This window comes from Odontomachus brunneus, unplaced genomic scaffold (assembly GCF_010583005.1).
Source record: "Odontomachus brunneus isolate Ranch 3 - 2012 unplaced genomic scaffold, Obru_v1 Obru_scaffold_234, whole genome shotgun sequence".
NCBI lineage: Eukaryota > Metazoa > Arthropoda > Insecta > Hymenoptera > Formicidae > Odontomachus > Odontomachus brunneus.
Window position 1 is genome coordinate 139,326 of NW_022639684.1, and position 16,346 is coordinate 155,671.

Consider the following 16,346-nt stretch of genomic DNA (forward strand, 5'->3'; position numbering starts at 1 on the left):
AATTACTTTTCAGTCTTACGCGGATGATCAATCAAATGAAAAACAAATTTCGGTATAGAACAATAATTTTTGCTCAAATAACGTGAAAAAATGTAATATTTTCCAGCTTATTATTTAAAGATAATGAACGAATGATTTTTTGAAGAATTTTCTTTCTGCTTTTCTCCCTTTTACAATACAATAGTTTCATAAGTGGATCACTCGTTTATGGGTTCGTTTGACCGTCACACTCGGTGTCTTTCAAGTACCATCTATCCGTTTGTCCGTCCCTCCGAATCGATGAAACCTGCTATACCGACGAACAGGACAGCATGAGCAAGTTCAACGCTACAACTTGCGATATATCCGTGTGATGGCAGCCAAGGCCGACGGAAGGTGGCAGAGCCTGCCTCCGTTTCGTCAAGTAAGCACGTCACGAAAGAATACAGGTATTAAGTTACCATAATAACGACTCCACCTATTAAATTTTACTAATTTTAATTAAAACTACAAGATTTACACTACTTTTACAGAAAACTGATCAAGTTTCATTTTCTTTCAAAATAAGAAAAGTCATCAAAGATTATCTTATTTTTGAAATATTTTCTATCATCACTGCAAAGTACAGAGTTTCCCTTCTAGAGAATTTGCAGTTACTCATTTCATTACGTGGCAAAATAATAAGTTAAGACACGTAACTCATTGTTCACGTTCCACATGTTTCACAGCACTGACAATTCCGCGTGATTCGCGCGTTCCTTAATTGAGCGATAAAAAAAATGCTTCGTTAGGAAAGCGCGGTCAAAACGATCGTTCGTTAATAGAGGCGCTTTTACAGCGCTTTATAGCGCTCAATCTCGGAAACGCTTCGCGCTTTGGTACTGCGTGTCACGCAATTACACCCCAACCTTTTGCACGGTGTCGCAGCGGGGTATTCTGGACGATGAAAGGAGGGAACGTGTAATCACGCTAATTGAGTGTAGATAGGCCTCGTTGACGACTCCTTCATTACACCGCAAGAAGGGTCCTAACCGCACAATTACCCACTAAGTTCAGCGCTGTCATCTTTCTGTGCCGCGGCGCGGCGCGATTCAGCAACGTTTCGATATCCGCGATAAGCGGACGACTGTCGAGAGTGAGATCGCGAAAACTGCCTCGCCCCAATACATTTTGCACGCTAGTAAAATAGCTGACATGCACATCTCTCGCGTGTAAAGCGCAAGTATCAATTCCTAACTCGGGACATTCTTATTACGTTGTTCTTTATAAATACGAATATTTGAACACAAAAAAACATAATCCCATCCTTAGCGGAATTCCCTTATGTTATGACCTCAAGAGGATTGGTTTTGAAACAAAAAAAAATATTCCAACATCTAAACTCTAGTTTTGCAAGGTGTAATTCCATAATCTAAATAAAAATTCCTACCGACAGAAATTTCTTTTCTAATAATATTGTGCTTAAGATATCTTTCTTTTGCTTTTAGAAGAATCCTTTTGAGGCTATATAGAAGAGAGTTCCGCTAAGAATCATTGTGAAACGCAGTGACACTAAAGTGTAGTGAAACAACACGTTCTTACTTTTAACACACTATATTGGTAGTATAAATCAATATACGATAGTAAAACACCAAATTATTGACTCCTTTGAGTCATTGACATTCTAAGAAAACCTGGTTTTTCTTACGACCAGCGACGGTTGTTCACAGTTTTAGTTATGAAGTTCTTCTTTGGAATCATAAAGTGCAGGTAAGAAGTTTAACTGCGATGTTAGTTACTAGAAAAATCAAGTTTATCTCGTCTGGAGTGTCAGTAATTAAAGGGATGTCAATAATTGGGTGTTTTGCCTCATGTATGTTCTAACTGATTAATTTATCATCAAACATTATCTCTTCATCATTAAGAAATAGCATATTAAAAATGAGTGCGTGTTGTTTTAATATACATTTTGCAATGATAAGATTATATTTTTTTAAATGAACTTTCAACATAAAGAATATATGTATATTGGATACCATGTCTCGTGTTAAAAAATTAAATATTTAAATATTTAAAGAACAAAACAATGAGAATGTCCAGAGTTAGGTACGTGTCTACACACAGAAAAATATCTATTGTATTCAAGTAAATGTTACTTGTTTCAAATAGAAATTATAAGTTTATGTATCCACAAATCTATAATAAACATCAAATTTATTCCAAATATATTCTCTACCTTAGTAGATCCAACATTAATAGGACCAAAAATATTAATTTGAAACAAAAATTCGGTCTACACAAAGGCGGACCGAATTTTTTTGTATAGAATTTCATAATATTTTAATAAATTTGTTTTTTGTAAGCAGCTTTTCTAAAATTTATGATAAGTATATTTTAAGATTGTTATTAAGAAAATATGTTTCGTTGGAGATAATTATTACTTACGGAAGAGAAAGTAAATTGAATAATCACTTTTCTTAGCAGAATGATATTTTTCACCTGTGTGCACGCTATGATATCTTTACTTCAAAACATTTTAAACCGTTAACATTCTAATTTTCATCCTCACAAAGCACCGTTGCTTTCGCGATTGTTCACATGAAACAATTAAGCTCGCGGAGATTGAAGCAGATAAGTTCGTGCGTTAAATCCGCAGGCGACTTCAACACGCAGACCTTGCGCCGTTTCTTTGCTCCCTCCCCCTCGCGCCATGTCCGTCACGTTTTCCCGTTAATATCGCGCGCGACGGTGTGAATCGTTTACGTAAAGATCCTCATTTGTTAGAAAAATGGTGCAACAAAAACGGTCCGATTCTCGGAGGCTTTTCTTATTAAGTTCACACTTTTCGCAAGGTCTCGCAGGGGCGACTACCACCCGGGAATACCAATGAGTTACCGGTATCCGGGATGTCAGTCCACGTGATGGCAAACGAGCGGGGTAGGGCTCGGTGGTGGGCTCGAGGTCGATCCGTAAGGAGGGTGTTGTCGGAGCTTAAGAGTCGATTCGTGCCTTTGAACGTTACAAGCAGGCGGGGATGTACCGTCCGCGACGCGCGAGTTCTTCCCGCAGCGTGATCGATCACCGAGTCCATCGTGTCACCTTTCGGTTCCTCTCATTTGATCTCCCGCCAATGAATCCCCCGCGATTGCCCCGGAATTTCGCCGAGCGTCGCTTGGTCTCTGTCCATCGACACCGTTACTCACACAGGCACAGACGTCGTCCTAAATCGAAGTCGAAGACGAGCAGACGAGAATGACGGCGTAGGAGGCGGCTACATGCCGTCATCGCGGCGACGAGAGTCACTTCTCGACAATAATATAAATTTTGCAGCGCACCGGTTACTTGGGTGGCTGCGACCGATGATAACGGTGTCCGAATTTCGGCAAAAACAGAAGTCGAGGAAATAGCGGACGCGCGCGCGCGATATGGAAGGGGGAACCAGCTGGCTCTGTCTTGTCGGAGGCATTAATCATCGAAGTATCTAAATGACGGGATTCCGATGTATTACCATATAAATGACATCATATTTCTGGTCAGGTTTCCCCAGTTTGTCGGGTCGCTCCGACGTGATGTATGGACGACGGCATATTGGCGGGGCCACCCACCCGCTACGTCACCCCTATCGGCTCGGACTCTTACGCTATCGTTCCGCCTATCACCGTTGTCCTACATCACCTCGTTTCACGCGTTTTCTCTCTCTCTTTCTCTCTCTCTTTCTCTTTGTTATGTTCATAAGATGTTCATAACAAGTCGCATGCGACATATACACTGAGAGAAAAAAATAGTTGGAATAACTATAATCTCACTATATTTTATAGTTCGTTTTGGCCTCAAACATATATTTATAGTTCATCTAAACACGAAGATATAGCAGAATGAACACACATTTATAGTCACCATCTTATTATTCTATATGTATAGTAAAACACGCTTTGGGAATATAGTTACATGTAATATTTTCCAAATATTCCAATTGTATTGACTATATAAAATAGTTCTATATAAAATATTTCTCTTACCATTTAATATTTGTTACTTTACTATGTTTTTTATTTCAAATAATTATAATTCTTGGTAAAAGTTTTACATGAGTCAGTTATACTATGCTTATATTGTAAATATTACAAACATTATGGTGACATTTACTATAAAAAAGATATTCCTAACTATAATCTTTTTACTATGCCATTATAGTTCCAAATATCATACATTTTTCTCTCAGTGTTGGCTCGTATTAACGGTTATCACTTGAAATTCGTCTTAAGTGAGACACTTTGACCGAAATTAAGGGTTAGAAGAGTTTTTCAGTTAAATCGCGATTACAAGCATAAATGTCACATATATCATAAATTAACTAAAAAATTTGGACCTAATTATGAATTTAAATTGGAATATCTCACATGAGATAAGTTTTAAGTGACGACTATTAATACTAGACTCAGGCCGTAAAAGTTGTTACTTGAAACTTGGTTAGCGTAAGATATTCAGATCTGAATTTAGAGCTAGATTTGAGTGTTTCATTTGAATCATATGATATATGTGACACTACATTTATGGTCGTGATTTAGTGAAAGAACTTATATCTAACCTTAAATTCAAATCTGAGTATCTCACCTGAGGCGAGCTTCAAGTAACGACTATTAAGACGACGGCCCTGTGATTTGAATTTAGAGTTTGATGGGAGTTCTTTAGTTGAATCACGATTACAAATACACAAATGTCACACATAACATACATAATTCAACTGAAAAAAACTTAGACTGACATAAAAACCTGAGTATTTCACACGAGACAAGTTTCAGATGACAACTATTAATAGAAATTATAGTGCAATCATTAATACCATTGTTTTTAAATAGAACAGTCTACAGATATCTAATTATATTAAATGTTACTTTAACTATAATCTTGTAACACCACAACGCCCTTAAAGGATCTCCCTAGCCACGCACAATAAACGTTTCTATTTATCTATTTATGCATCCATCTTTTTCCACCTCCTCGGTTAACGCAGTTACAATTAACGTCGAAATTAACCAAACAATTATTAATCAACTAATCGCATCACGTATCGTTACTGTGTAACCATTAACGTCAGAGTTTCGAGCAATTCGGAGTGTCATGCGTCAACAGCTGCTCGATCGCCGGTCACTCGGGTGCATCGTTTTGTCCCGAGTGCGCTGCGCGCATGATACCGGGCGAAATCGAAATTAGTTTTCGACTTGATGGCGATGCGCAATTATGCATCAACCCATACGGTGTACGCATGCACCGCAAACTGGCCCGGCCAAGCGGTCCGGCGGGTACATTTCAATTATTAGAGGGAATTACTACGAGCGTCCATCATCTTCTATACTTATTTTCTGCTCACGACCACTACGACCGCGGCAAAGACTAAACTCGGCTCTATGTTCACCATGGAGATGATCCTATGAGGTTATATGCGAGGTAGGCATCATCAGAGCGCATCATCAGAGCGGTGAGAAAATAGCCTTCAATTGTGATTACAGGGGCGGCTCGGGTTCGCCTTGGCTTCGCTCACTGACTGAATCCGTCCGTCCGTCCATCCGTGCGGCCGTTCGTCCGTCCGTCCGTCCGTCCATCCATTCTTTCGTTCGTACCTCTGCAGTTACGTTGCGCGCATCCACGTGTGGGAAGATGCCGCGATTTAAGTAATACGGCTCGATACATACCGCCCCGCGCCGCTGACGTTTCTTCCCGCGTCTTGTCTCGCGCGAGCGAGATGTAGCGTACTCGCTTATGCCGAAAAACACCGTCGAGACTGTATAAGCACAGCCTCTCGTGTATACCGATTAAGTGACGAGTCCAATAATTTCTTCGAGAATTTGGACCCACAGGTAGAATTTTGATACACATACAGAATAATGCATACTGCATTCAAATAAATGTTACTTGTTTCGAATATTTCCTAAGTTCATAAATAACTTATTCAAAATACATTTTGAATCCTAGTAAGTTTTCAGTATTTTAATAAAGAATATTAAATTCAGACAAAAATTCAGTTTGCTTAGTATATACAGTTGAACCAACATTAAATCAAAACTTTAATGAAAAAGCAACTTTTTCTTCAAAAATTTTCTTGAAGTATACCTTTATAATATTCTTTTAAAGAGAATAAATTTTTCTTTAGAGTGCAGGATGATGAGTTTCTCTTGAATTTTAATATATTTTGTATAAGACCTTTTTCATCAAGAAAATATTCTTTGTAAAAGATATCTATTACTTAAAAGAAAAAAAGTGAATTGAGTAATCGCTTTCTTAACAGTACAATGATATTTTTTTATATGTATTCTCTAAATTTTCTCGAGCAAAATTTTTCGTTTGAAAAGAATGATGCCGGGATTACGATCAACTTCACGTAACGGGACGCGACGGGACGTGAGGTGACGCAAAACCTAAAACACGTTGTTTTATATGCGGCTAATTACGATCAACTTTACGGTGATTGTAATTTCAAAACAAACCCAAACGTCCAATTCACGTCACGTCATTTCACGTCCTGTTACGTGAAGTTGATCGTAATCCCGGCATAACAATTGAGTCGATTGAAGTTTTAAGTTTTTTGAGTCGGATGACTTCACTCATATAGAGTGAATTCTTTCTCTGAATCATTGAGTAATATTCGAAATTGAGAATTAAATCTCATATTCTATTAGCACGAAGACAACTTTATTATAATCTATTGGAACTCATACGAATTAAAAATTCACTCTACATTTTAGTGAAATATTCACTGTTGTGATTTCAGTATTTGAGTGAGAATATTGCCACTTTTTACTCATTCGATTCGAGTGAGATTCACTCAAGAATTTAGCGACTACATATATGAAAAAAAGAAAAACAAGAAAATTACGAGCCGACAATGAAAAAGTCACGATGAAGAAATCGCGATGATGAAGACAAACACGATCCATCGGCGAGGAGTCAGCATGGCATCGCGACAACGGTGGGCAAAACCGTAATATCGTGCGTATGCGCGACGAGGTGGACGTAGTCCTCCGGGAAGAAGGTGCGGAATAATACGGCAAGAAAGTTACAAGTATGACTAAGCAAGAAGGTCGAGGAAGATGTGACACAATGACTCCCATCGGGGTGATACAGTAATGAAGCTCCTTCCGCGGCATGCCTGGACCCGCGGCGCCCTTCGTCCCTAGGCGTGCCGCATTACTAGATTAGACGGAGACCCTTAGTGAATGCACTACTCCCTTAATCCCACCGATACTTTCGAAAGTGCGTCTTGATATAATAAACAAAGAGGCGACCGACCGTAATGCGACCGCTGCCGCCGCCGCTGAAGGAACGACGGCTGCCGTGGAGGCTGCGGTATACACGCCCGGGATCTACGACGTGCACGCTCCTCCGCGTATCCGACGACGGGCGAGTCGATTAAGAAGAAGAGCGAGGTAGTCGCCGGTCTCTCGGTTTGCATAATATACAATCGAGCGCGCCGGTATTATGGGAATACGCGAGCCGTAATATCGCGAGATCGCGAGACGCCTCGCGCCGGGGATTGCGAGCGAGGGCTAACTTTCGCGGTGGAATTAAGTTTTCTCTAATGCCTCTTGTTCGCGCTGAGGCTAAGTTTAAGCCGCTCGCGCGCGAGGAGAGACTTTAAGATAATGCCCGACGCTCGGATTTGCGCCAAGAGTTCCGTAAGCTGGCGCGTGGTGGAACGACGGCAAGAGTTAGTTCACTTGCGCAAAAATACCCTAAGACTCTCGTCGAAACGTGTAGAACGCATGTATGTGTGCCTTTCTTATTTTGCTGCACGCGATCCTCTAGATACACTGGGAAAAAGAATGGAACTGAAATTCTAGTTTTTGGCCCTAATCATATTTTTTGGTTGTTCCAACACGGAAGTGGTAGTGGTAATATGCGTATAAAGTTATTGTCACTGACATCATAGTAGAATTTAATAAAAAAATATAGTTCTCTTTTGATTTATAGTAATCCCGAGTTGAAATTTTGATCTTACTTTCAGCCTTACTATTCCATCCAACTTCTATTTTGATATTCTGAAGCTTTTAATACAATCTATCTCGACGTTAAAGAAAGTGAAAAGAGAAATTTCTGACATTGTAAGAGTCAAAGTAGGAGTAAATTGTATCATTAGAATTAAACTTACTTTGCTAACTTAGCTCCTACTGCGTTGTAAAATTCAAGATTTAACATAGAGCCAAAATTTCAATACGGGATTACTAACTTAAACTAGCCGACGTTGCTCTAGTTATCACAAAGTGTCAAAAGGATGAAATCAGGGGAGGTTGTGGGTTTCTCATTGAAACCTAACGTATATTTTCCGCAGAGTATTAAGGAGTAACTAACTCTGCAAAATTTGCTCCAGATCGGTCAAAAGATTTAGCAGTTTATAGCAGTTTAGATAGACTGATATTTCATTTTATATGGATTTCTATTGTGTATAGATTTGTTTCTATGGGATTATGTAGTTACAAATAGCAAACATTTTTTTCTCAGTATACTCTCACCGACGAATTCGCCGCTTCCGAGTTATCTTGGCGAGCTCCGCCGATAATGGTTCCTGGCACAGGGATGGATAGTCGGAGGTGGTTCACTCGAAAACACCGTTATTCGGGAACGTAAGGCGAAGGTCGGAGTTGAGAGCGGGTTAGTGCGTCGTCGTACGTCAGGACGAGTTGATCAGCGGTTTGGATTTCGCGCTCCATGCCCGACCGCGGAGTGAAAGGAAAGGAACGCGCGCGGGTTAAATTAATTACAGGGGGGAGGGGGCAAGATCGCGAGCAAAACGCGATCATAAACAAGTGGGATGACCGGCCGATCATTAGCCCGATAATCTTGATAATAACGCGCGATGCTCGATGCACGTGCACGCTCGGCACGCCGACATATTTTGAGCGTTTTCTCGCGGAGATCCCTTTTAAATGCGATCGTTCAAATTGCATTAGATTGATCGAAAGCTCCCTTGGTTCCTCTCCTCGTACGATTCTTACAGCAGTGAGACAAGAAGAAGGAACAATCGAACTTTTCAATTGACTTGATCCATTATACTGAGAAAAGAATGTTTAATATTTGTAACTGTAATCACATATATACTGAGAGAAAAATTATATTAAAATCAACAAATATTTATTTGATGGGTGCCATTAACATATTTACTTAAATATCTACATTCTTTGTATTTAAATCAAATATTGTTTATCTGATTTAAACAAACAATATTTGGTTTAAATAAAAAGAATGTAGATTTATATAAGTAAATATATTAATGGCACCCATTAAAGAAATATTTGTTGATTTTAATATGATTTTTCTCTCAGTGTAGAGAAATAATCACTATAAATTATGGCTAAGAAAATCATTTTTTTAGATTTAAAGATTTTTAGATTTAGATTCTACTATAATGTTAGTGATAATATAATGTTAATGATAATTTTTCGATTTAAGCTCTACTATAATATTAGTGATAATATAATTATAGTGATACTATAATGTTAGTGATTTTACTATAATGTCCGTGATAATATAACAATTCTACTATGTTAGTGATAATATATATTAGATCACTATAATGTTAGTGATATATGCATGATCATATTATCGTTTTACTAAATATATCAATTAGCATAAATATTTTACTAAACATGTCAGTTAACATAAATATTTGTCTGATAAAATGTTTGAAATAATCGTTGAAAAGCTCTGTAGCTTTTGCACATACCAAACGTATGTTTGCTTCGCTGAGAAAGATGCCCAAGAACATAATTACTAAGGTGACCAGACGTCCCAATTTTTCATCCTTTGTCCTGAATTTTTTCGAGTGCTATTCGGGACACCGATTTGTCATCATTTTCAATGATTGTCAAATAATTTTCGAATTTTTCCTCCCCTCCTCCCGCTTCACACATTTATGAAGTGTCCTGAATTCAGAACTGGGAAATCTGGTCACCTTACATATACCGCGAGGAGAAAAAAGATTACTTATAAATGACGTCTTCACGATACGCCCTGACGATCGCACATCGCTACTCTCGACACTCCCGCGACTTATTAATGCGATGTGTCCGATGTGGCGGTTGCTCGATGCAGAAAGATCGAGAATCAAGATGGTCGCGTGATTGTTGAATCGTGCTGAAAATATACGCCAATATGTGAATGGCGCCGCGGCCGAAAAGAACGCGTTCTATGAGATACTTCTTTCTCCATATCTTTTTTCCTAACAAGCTGACGCAACCACCCGAATATTCCGCATCTCTCTCTCTTTCTCTCTGATTGTCATCGCATTTCTAATTCGCGCTCAATAAATCCGACGATCGCCCGATTCTGTTGCTACTTGAGCGAGTCGATGTTTTTAGCAAATGTAAGGGACGTCGGCGCGACACGTCGCGATAAGCATCGGCCGCATATACCGCGAGGAGAAACGAGAAGATTACTTACAAATGACGTCTTCACGATACGCCCCGGCGATCGCACATCGCTACTCTCGACACTCCCGAGACTTATTAACGCGCGAGACGCACTTTCGATGGATAAAAGACGCGAGAAACGCGGAGCGATGTGGATCGATGTGTGCCCATGGCTGCTGCTTGGCGCGAAAAGACCGAGCATTTCGTGCGATTTATTACCAACGCCTAGATTGAACCACGATGACAACTTCGTAGTGCGAAACGAACGCGATTGGTCTAGAGTGATTAGTAACTCGAGTAAGTGGTTAAGCCGTCCGCCGCACAGATCGCGTCGTTGTAGACACGCGACCTTGTTCGCATCACCGGCGCGTTCACATTCATGCACTTTTGGCACTTTCGGCGCGCTAATGAACTTTTTGGTGTACGTGATGACAGCGCGCGCGTCTGTGTTCTTTTCATGCCGAGCCATGGACACAACGTTCCGTATTCCACACGTTTTTCGCTTGTGTCCTGTGAGTCTCCTGCGGAAATAAGTATTAGAGTGCCGAAAACAACGACGTGCGGTCGTCACGACATATCGTAAGTACATTATTATGGAATAATCTTTTTTCTTCTCGACACATACAGCTAAGGTGACCAGACGTCGCGATTTTTCACCCTTTATCCCGAATTTTTTTGAGTGCTATCCGATTTGTCATCATTTTCAATGATTGTCAAATAATTTTCGGATCTTTTTATCCCTCTCTCCCCGCACCCCGCTTCACACATTATGAAGTTATGAAGTGTCCTGAATTCAAGGCTGGGAAATCTGATCACCTTAACTGTATCTTTACAACTGTATTTAGAGAGAAGCTTGAAAATATACGAAAAGTTTGCAGAAAAACTTCTACGTACGTTGTTTTCTGCTAAATATGATGAAACAGAATAGGACTCATTTTTATAAGATCTATATGTACAAGAAATACGAAAAGGATAGATTAATCGTGTTAGTGTTTTTCTTATTTTGACAATCCCCTCTACATTATCGACATTTTTGGTGGTTCCTCATCCATTTCGGTATCCCCTTGAGCGGCTTACACGGTGATTTGTCGTGTTTGTCAACCTTACACGCGTTAAATCAGGTAATGCCGAAAATATTCGTGTTTCCGAGAGACAACGAATCTCTGTACCTGCTTAGACCGTCAGGCTTGCGCAGTGTTGGCGAGCCGTTGCAAGTCGGTGCTGATATTAATCCTCTTCCAAAACTAGACGAAAATTCGGCAGATAGGACGCGGATAAGGAAAAGGATCCGGTTTGTTTGTGACGAAACGCAGCCCTAACGACCCGGTGGTAACGCACGGTGGTGCGTAGGTAACTCGAGACGGCGGACGGACGATATCGCCTCTGACATCTATGTCAGCGAGTCAAGAACAACAGCTTGCTCGGGCTCTTTGCGTGTGTACCGGGTGACGAAACAGGATTGCGCGCTTTATGCGAAGTGGATGTGAAATATCACGCTCCAGTTCGAACATTCGCGTTTGACTTTCGAGATTGCGCGCCTCGATCATACTCTCTACAGTAAAATCAGTACAATGTGTTCTCTTCAGTGAGATGCCATATTTACCATTAGTGGTTCAGTTATAAGCGTAATACTGCAATCAGTAAGATCTCGCTGAAAGGATCAGTTGATAGTAGCGACTATTCCCATTATTGAACATTTTGGGTTTCGCCTTCCACCTTGCAAAAGATCTAACCTAATCTAATCCAACCTCATCGCATATATAATACAGTAGGGGATAAAAATCTACATGGTGTCGGAAGAAGAACATGTATCTCTCTTGTATGCTAATATTGAAGTGATATATATGAGGTTAAGTTAGGTTATGCTTTTTGCGGAGCAAAGCCCCCATTCGGTCCACTTATATTCCTTGAATGTACACGGTGTCGGAAAACTACGTCCTATGCAACTTTTTTTGCGTAAAACTCTTTAATAATAACTTTAAGAGAGTGACGATCCAGTCTTTTGACTTTCACGTAACGTAACTACACATGAATGCGCTGATGATTCAAGCTTGCGACCGCTTGCACGCAAGATTGAGGTGCAACCGCCCGCGAAATACGCGCACACTACATAAGCGATGCGAAATATATTGAAATTTGCGCCGCGAGACACGCAGACACGAAGAAGACGTACTAAAGTAATATGACGGGCGGAGATATGGGGAGTTGGTACACGTTATTTGTAATAAAAGAATAAACTCGTTGCTATATAGGATCATAAAGTTGCGGCTGGCTTACGCGCGGTGTAACGCGCTTTCTCACCCTCACGCGTGGCCCGCTGAATACGCAATATCGTTTCTGTTTTAGTGTCGGATCCATTTCGCGCGTTCGTCATCTCCGTGGCGTTTAAACGGCGAATGCATCGCGCACAGTTAATAAGCGCTCGAGAAGTCAATTGCGGGGCCGTGTGAACAAAACGACGGCGCGAAAATCGCTGAAATCCCAGCGCTTTCATCGTCCCTCCTTCAAGCACCTGAGAGAAGGCGGTTAGCGCAAGAAGAAGAATTCTAATCGCATAGCGCGCGAAAGAAGGAACGCGTTTTATGTATGAACCCGACTCGAGGAGAGGCAAGAGGAAAGTAGCCGCGTGGCGTACGTAGGCTCCCCGCGGGGAGAAATAAAACGCACGAAATACGAGTGCGACAGAGGAACGAGGAAGGGGAAAAAATAAAAAGGCGAATCTACCGGCGTACTACGGCGCACAGGTAGTAATATTCGCGTACTCGAGTACCGAAAGGCACGGAGCGACGATTTTGAGAGAACCGTCGGGCATCTCTCTCGTCCCGTCTCTCGTCTGGTCTCGTCTCATCTTGTCCGGAACGTCCAGCGAGGAGGCGCGAATCGCGCGAGACAGACCGGTGCGGCCTCTCTCCGGCTCTGCTGTCTGTCATCGTTTCTCGGAACGCGGGAGAAGTGTCTGTTCGTACGTTGAAAAATCCGCGCGAGGACGACAACGGCGAAACCCGTTGTCTTTGTGGCTACCGTTTTCCGAGAATACTTTCAGTTACTTTTAGTTTTACCTGCGCGCCTCCGCCGACTGCACTGCCGGCCCAATAAAAGCAGCGGGAAAAGGTCCGAGAGGTTTGTCGATGTTTCCTCGCGCACAGCGCGCGGATCCGAGACTTCTAATTGCGCGTGCGCGCGCGATCTAGTTTCACAACCGCGCGGGCAAATCTCACGGAAGGGTAATAGGTCGAGAGTGGCTGATCGAATGAACAGATCGATGCGGGGCCTCGCGGGGTCGAGCGACGGCCTCCGCGCGGCCAGACAGCCGGACGGACGAACCGAGCAGCGCCGCTAAATCAACACCGTTGATCTGACTTGCCGGAGCGTAGCCGGTCAATTATTTGCCCCGAGATTTATGAGTTTGCGCGAAGCCGACAGCGCGGGCTTCTTCGTACGGGTTGGAAGAAGCGGCCTCTCTCTCTCTCTCTCTCTCCCCCTCTCTCTCCCTCTCTCTCTCTCTCTCTCTCCGGCGTTTCCCTCCAACCGATCAGCCGCGCGCGTCTCTGCGTCGAGTTCATTTATCTCGAGCGCGCGCGCACGCGCACACGCTCTAACGCCGTCCGAGAATCACTTTTCGCGTTATTAATTGTAGGTTCCCGTACAATTTCTCAATAACTCACGAATATAATTACCTATTCCTGGTGTCAGGCGCGCGTTACCCCCGTGACCTTTTACCTGTGCGCGCGCGCGCGCGGCTGCGAGGGTGCGCGAGGGCGATGGAAGGATCGCCTTGATTCGTAATACGATTTTCTGCGGACCCTTCGCGGCTGAGAGCGCGTGTATTTTCAGCGGAAATATAGAAACGCGCGGTTTCTTCTTTCACTTATTTCACTTGTGAAATAGTTTTAAATTAAGCTGATCTTATTGTATACCTTTGATTATATATCAACATCCTTTTTCAATGTTAGTTACTAATATCCGCCTTTCTGGCGGGCGTTCTTCAATTATCTGCTCTCAGAACCTTTCTACTGCGCAGCAGGGTATTAATAAGAAAAAGGAATAGTAAATAAAATTATAGTTAACAAGAAAACGTAAAATATATTATCGGAAGTCCGCACAAATAAGGCAATTCTAAGGGAATAAAATTGAATTGAGCGACTTGAATATACGGGAAATCGGGTCTAGTTGGCCCAAGGGTTATGTTGGCCATGTGTTAATGTATTTAACGTGAGACGGTAGGAGCGAAATTGCAAAATATTCCTTTTAGGAGAATGGGAACATAAGTACTTTCCTCTGAGTTTTATTAAAATCGAGATAAAAAACAGAAAAATCTGATTCAGGAATAATTAGTTACATTTTTTACCGTCTCGAAATTTCTCTTATTGATATTCTCTATGAGTAAATAAACTTTGTTTAAGTGAGATATTAGTTAATTAACTTTGTTTAAGTGACTTATTAGTTAGAATGAAATTCCATGCAAGTATATGATACACTGTTCCTGATAATGAAAACAATTTTCGTTCATAAAATGATTGAAATCGAGCAAGATAAGATGAACAAGACAAAGTTGGCATAATGAGGGGCCAGCAGGAGGGATTGTGAAGACTTCTCGCGGAAACCCCGGAACTACCAATTAAGATACACATATTTTTTATATCTTTCTTCTCACCCTAGGTTACTTAGTCAACTTAGGTAAGTTGACTGCTGATACATCAGCACAAGATGGCCACATCACATGTTAGTATTTCGGTTAATGCAAAACAAAATACGTGGGATCGTCTACTTGCATAAATATATAGGGAAAGGTTGTCTCTGTCATGTCTGTACAGTTAATCATAACAATTGGTTGTCTAAAAAGTTGTAACATCGAAGCTCTAAGGAATTTAGCGGCTTCCCCTACTCGTATAGACCGACGACTTGGAATATACATATTTGTTTGCGCGTCAAGATCCGTAAAGGCGAAAGGCGGGAGCAAAGGCCCGAATTATGAGGAAGGAAGTTTTTATAGTGTTTTTATGTCGTATATGCGGGGTCTCGGGGCACCTAGGTCTGCATAAAAGAGGAGAACGCACGGCTCTCTGACCTCGCCGCCTTATTCGCAACTTAAACAAATTAAAGCGTCGCGCGCAGCGCTGCTTTACGACCGTCTCTCCTCGTGCATAATGCAAATCATAAATCTTCGATATAACAATATACCTTTGACATCGCAAGGTATCACCCATTATGACGTAACGCGATTACCAAGTATAACGCATCGCGCGTAATCGTTTCTTCACCTCCGTTACTTTACTTCCGCCAACTAGTTGATCCGGAAAGTCGGGATGAAAGGAAGATTATTAGATTCAACTCACTTTCATTTGATTACACTTTAGACGATGCACCTCCGTCAGCAGCTTGTCAAGTGCGTGACTAAAGGTCGGCTTTTCTCCATAAATAAATCTCATCATTATTATCATTTTCTTCTTCTTTGAAAGGCAGACAATTCGAAATGCTTTTGCACTCGGTCGAGAACCGATCAGATGATCAATACAGACGCACGCAGACGTCATTGGCTCCTGTACTTTGGTAATTACAATACACTTTTGACTCGACCGAGATCATTTGGGTTCCGAAATGGGTTTCGAAGAGGCACGAGGAAGGGCTGATGCGGTATCCTGTGCGCGGTACGAGACCTTCGGGGCCGTAGTTTTAGGGGCGAGCTGGTCCGCTTATTGCTCCCCGAGTGGCCGCAAAACGAAGTTTGATCAAATTCTACTGCGCCGGCATAAAACTGACCAGCCGGCCGACCGGTACGTCGGCTTATGGACTCGATAAATGATTCATCTACGTCTTGGATACGACGAACGGCGATACCTACACATGAATGCACCCGGATCACCTCGAGAAGCGCGCCCCGGACCCCGAATAACGCGGCCAGAGTGAGAGAAAAGAGGAAGATGACCCTTGCGACACCGTAGTGGCTCGCTTTTACGACCCATGCGTCTTATGCGTCTCAAGTCG

General features: G+C 41.8%; 1 protein-coding gene across 1 annotated transcript in view; it reads right to left on the reverse strand.

Moving 5' to 3' along the window:
- Window positions 1-16,346, reverse strand: part of LOC116852556 — a 210,463-nt gene that overhangs the window by 56,239 nt on the left and 137,878 nt on the right. The gene's annotated exons all lie outside the window — the stretch shown is intronic.